The following is a 5,166-nucleotide window of genomic DNA, read 5'->3' as shown; positions in this document are numbered from 1 at the left end:
GTGTAGTGTAAGCATTAAAAGATCATAAAAGGAAACACTAACATTCATGTGAAACTAATTGTAATAAAAAAATGAGCAGGTGCTTTATAGATGTAAAAGAAAGAATCTGAAAACAACACTTTTTTGGTCTAAGTGATCAAAGTAGAAAACAGAACTGATGTTCAAGAACAAACCGTAGCTGCACTAATATTACACATCTCCATTGTTGTGGTGAACAGACATGTTGCTTTTAAAACCACATGCAGTGTGTGACCGTGACTGTTCACTGAGACCATGAACGCCACTTCGCTGAAGCCTTCGCCTTCTTCTTCTTCTTCTTCTAAATTGGAAGCAGAAGGAGCACGAGCTGCTTTGATCTACTGAAAGGAAAAAGCAGAATATCTGAGCTGAAACCAGTCAGCTGAAACCAGTAAGACAGGAACAATCATTCAATGCAGTGTCTCAGGTGGCTTAGCCTGTTACAACTGTTGATACAAGCTAAATACGGTTAACACACAGTGTCAGGGAGCTCCAGTGTGGGAACTAGTGGCTTTAGGTTTGTAGTCATTTAACTTTCATCCATTCATTCATTTAATTCAGGAGGAAGAAATGTCAGGTGGGTGCAGGCTGGTTGCATGCATTTGGTCCCATGCTGTCTTTAACTTGGTTCATTTTATGGCTGGGCTGTATGTGGGGTTATATCATGTTATTTGGGCAGGAGTACCTGTCCCCTGTTAGACTTAGAAAGTTTCTCCATAAGTAGAGTTTCTAACTCTTCTAGCACATCTGTGGCTGACAGCTTTTTGGTGGCTCTTTTTACCCCACACTGGTTGTGAGTGTGTAAATAGCCCCACTAGTTATTTTGGGTTGCAGTTAACTTGGGAGGAAGAGGTAGGTCTGCCATGACTAGATGAATAACAATTATCTGGGATACATAAATTTCATAATGCATGCATATATCTCTATAAACCTGCCTGAGGGCTGCCATTTTTTACATTCAGTTATTTCTCTGTTGAATCTAAATAATGAATGTGTTACAGTTAAACTGACACTGATCAGTGTAAATGGCTCATTGGGACACAGAAACCTTTAAATTAAACCTGATATCGAGTGTCAAACAATATCAAAGCTGTAAAAGCTGTCTACAGTCAGAATTTATAAAACTATGATTGTAAATAATTTCAAACAAGTGAGCTTTTCTCTTTGTGCTGAATATCAACACTGTGACTTCTTAGACTGTAAGCTTTACTTTAGCACAGCCACTTGTAGAAGCTGCCACTCCAAATGTCTTTGATAACAAGAAAAAAATACCTTTTCAGTCCACGGCCTGAAGTTCTTCTCTGACATCTTCTGCCATCAGCTTTGTCTGCTGGTTTGAAGACAATAAACCACAAAAAGATGATTTAGTCACTTTGTCTGCATCATGCAGCTCGAATGTGTCGTGTAACGATGTTGAATAGCTGTCGTTATCCCTCTGCTGTGTCAGTAGGATTGTACTGTACAGCATCTCATTGATATGTGAGGAATGCTAATGTAAACAGACTTACATCATTAAAACATAAAGGGCAGGAGATATTTAGATATTTTTATATTTATATTACATTTTATAGCTGACGGATATTACTAAATAGATAGAATTTACTAAATAGCTGGATGAACATGAAAAATATGTCTATAATAACAAATGACCATGAGAGCCAGTAGAATTAATTCAACTGGACACTCGAAAGACGTCCTTAAATGCTCTTTAAGTGGCAGAACAGATGAACAAACAGTTAATCGCTTACTTGAGATGAAATCTGCTCAGCTACTTTGAAAACAGCTTCTAACTGGTTCCTCCTTTAACAGGATGACTGCTCAGGGGTAAGGCCATCATGCAGTCCAGCAACCTTTATGGTTCTGCTTTGATTCACCAGGAACTATTAGGGAAACCTTCCAGCGCCTCCTGTGAAAGACACAGGCATAAACACACAAACATTTATTAACATGTTCCACAGTCTTCCAGTTTGATTTTCTCATCCTGTGGACAACAACGTACATGGATGCAGGTTTATTGTTAACTTTTGTAAGGTTTATTTAGTGAACATATCCAGCTGCAGCGCCACTGTGATCCTGAACTGGATAAGCACTTAAGAAAATGTGTCAATAAATGGACATACATCAGGTTATTATATTTATCCAAACAGACGGGACCAATAATACTTCACTGAGTCAGAGACTTTAATGTCTCTTCTATGTAAGAATGTCTCGTGCTGATATACCTGCAAACTTGACAACAAAGGTTTTTCAGACTGCATGTAGCTGTCCTCTATGTCAGCTCACACATTTACATTTATGTCACACTTATTTCTGCTTTCCCATTTTATAATTATTACTTACATTTTGATTGGATACCTTGAGTTTGATCAGATTACATAATTGGAATACAATGTATCCAATTCAGGATTGCGGGAGGATGAAGCCTATCCCAGCTGATACAGGACGACAGGCTGCCAGTTTATTGCAGGGCTAACACAATATGTGTAACAGAAAATCCACTTAAATGTTTGATATTTCTTAGGGTTAGGGTCATCATAATTATGACTATTATTTAAAGGTTTCTTTATAAATACATTTTGATTTTTTATAACCTCTAAAATATAAACCTGAGCTGTTTCAGATTCTGACCTCTGACCTCACTGCAGCTCCCTCTTGGAAGTACGTCTGCTTCTTGTCTACCCCCAGTGTTGACCGCCTGCCCTTGATATCACGTACTGTACCTGAGGAACAAAAAAGGACAAACACTTGCCTTCATTTAAGAAGTACATTCATACAGAGGTGATCTATGGAAACACACTAGTTCACCCTTTGGGAGGAATCAGTTCCTGTGAAACATTTCTGTAAATGAACATCATGTGGAGAATGAATGAAACGAGTTCTTCAGGTGACTCAGCAGTCCCACACTGACAAATGAAATCTAGTTAAACTATTAAGCATATTTGCTCTTCTGAAATCTGTGTTAAACAACAACAAACATAAGTTAGTAACAAAAATACAGCTGAGTAGAGGCTTTACAAACCAGTAGCAGCCATAATGCTAAATTTTAATCTTCAAATGTTTCTGAGCCGTCTTCAACCTGCTTTTAACACATTAAAGTCCCACAGTCAATGCAGCCTGACTCAATCCTAGATGTTCAGCACACAGAGACACAGAGGTGCCGTTTAAAGTTTAGTGTTAACCTGAGTCACTGATCATTTGCAGTATTACAGAGTCTGGCAGTCTTTGCATGATGTCCACGTCACTGTAAGTTTCTAGCTGACTCTCAGGTGTGACAGGTGTGCCAGCAGGAAAGAGTAATAATAACCTGCATCCTGAGGTTTGTCATGCAGGATTAAAGGAGCCAGGCTTTGTTCACACAGCTAGGATTGTATTTTACACTGACCCTGGGTCAGTATAAGTATCATACAGTTTAAACGAAGCACTGAAACTTGCACATATTTATTACAGATGCACTGAAGCTAATCGAGATATTTGCTGTCAGTCTGTGGCTGCGATTAAACACTTTACTGAAAACTTTATTAACTAGTAACTTCATCAGTTATGACAGAAGCTAATATTTCTGTGCTAACATCGTTTAACCAGTAACAGCTTTCCTCCAATATAAGCTAACGTTTACACCGTAACTTTAAGCTAGCACCATAAAGACGGTAAAACACGTAATAATATCTACAAATGCATCTTAAAGCTGTTATATTAGCACTCTGTGTATTACTAACATAACCACATTAACATTACTGACACTCGCTGACTTTTAATAGTCATTCTATAAATGCTGTCCGTTTAAACGGTCTTACCTGTACACACTGCATATCCACCGGATTGCAGCCAGAGTGGATTCTGGAGTCTTCCACGCTCCTGTTAGTGATCCTCCATCTGGATGGATGAGAACAACCTTCTGAACAATCTAGCAGGAGATGGTCCATATCTATGGGACTGGTTTGTGCTAATAACGCCCATTGTATGGACTGATAACAGCCGAAGCGGGTGAATAAAGTCACCCAGTCGCTAGCTGTGCCATTACCCAGCATACATCACTCCCTCCGTAAATGCAATAAACGATACAAAAGTATGGTTCTACCTGTTTTTCAGGTAGTTGTTTACATTATATAATTTATTGTGTTCAGTATACGTCACTACAAAGTGATTTCGGAAATATATAAATATACGGACAACAGGCTCTTCCGCGGCAATCTCTTCAATCGGAGGACCCTTCACGTCAATTCCCGACGCGAGGGGGGTACCCTGCGCGTCCATAAGTGCAGCAGAGGGAGCCTGACCATGCGTCACACGTTTGACGAGTTGGGAGTGAGAACGTGTTGCTATATAAGGCCACTGCAGAAAAGTATTGATTTGGAAGACGTGAGTAATGACTAGTGTTAGATTATAATATTATTTTATGCCATGTTATGCCCTTAATTAAAGATTGTGAATTATTATGTAGTTTTAGTTTGCATTATTCTCCTGAATTAGAAGAAGTATGGAACGCCAGGACTGCCATAATGAATTAATTAAATACACCATTAAATAATTAATTAAATGTGGCAATAATTAATTAAAATTGGAATTAATTAATTAAATAAATAGTTATGACACGTGTAATTAATTAATTATTGACACATTTAATTAATTATTTATGTATTTCACATTTTAATTAATTATTGACACATTTAATTAATTATTGACACCCGAGAATGTAGTGGTTTAATCTTCATGTGTCTGGTCAGTTTGTCAAGATACAGCCTCTTTGCAAAAGTGCTTCGATGATCTCGGAGATGTCTGCCCAGTCTCACGGCAAAGCGTGGATAGACCCGCTCGCCTCGCAAGCAATCCCACCGACAAAGCGCAGGCCCCGGTACACAGCTGTAGTAACCCCCGCTGACTTCTTTTACTGAGGTTATATTTATCGGTGTTTTATTTCCTGATGTTCTTATGTGTCCTACGTGTTTCAGTCGCCAATTCTGAATTATAACTAACATTAAAAACATGTTTAAGGAGGCGAGAGAGCAAATAAATCTGTTTAACATCTGATCTTTGGGGTTTTGTTCAGTAATCAGCGTGACCTGTGTATAAACGCATAAAAGAGATAACGTTGGTGTTTCCGTCATGTAGTAACTGCTGGCTTTAACTGTACAAAGGTTGTTCGACACT

At 38.5% G+C, this 5,166-nt stretch overlaps 1 long non-coding RNA gene across 2 annotated transcripts; it reads right to left on the bottom strand.

Moving 5' to 3' along the window:
• On the bottom strand, window positions 1–4,051 carry LOC112436111 (uncharacterized). Of its 2 annotated transcripts, none has more exons than XR_013096530.1 (5): window positions 3,813–4,051; window positions 2,647–2,738; window positions 1,767–1,924; window positions 1,291–1,348; window positions 1–356 (listed from the first exon to the last, which is right to left on the bottom strand). It is a non-coding gene; the product is annotated as an uncharacterized LOC112436111 (long non-coding RNA). The 2 variants fall into 2 exon arrangements; XR_013096529.1 differs by having other exon boundaries at window positions 1–359; window positions 3,813–4,050.
• Between the last annotated feature and the right edge of the window lie 1,115 nt (window positions 4,052–5,166).

This window comes from Maylandia zebra, unplaced genomic scaffold (assembly GCF_041146795.1).
Source record: "Maylandia zebra isolate NMK-2024a unplaced genomic scaffold, Mzebra_GT3a scaffold25, whole genome shotgun sequence".
Taxonomy (NCBI): Eukaryota; Metazoa; Chordata; class Actinopteri; order Cichliformes; family Cichlidae; genus Maylandia; species Maylandia zebra.
The sequence above is the reverse complement of the archived record's forward strand: the minus strand, read 5'-3'. Positions and strand labels throughout refer to the sequence as shown.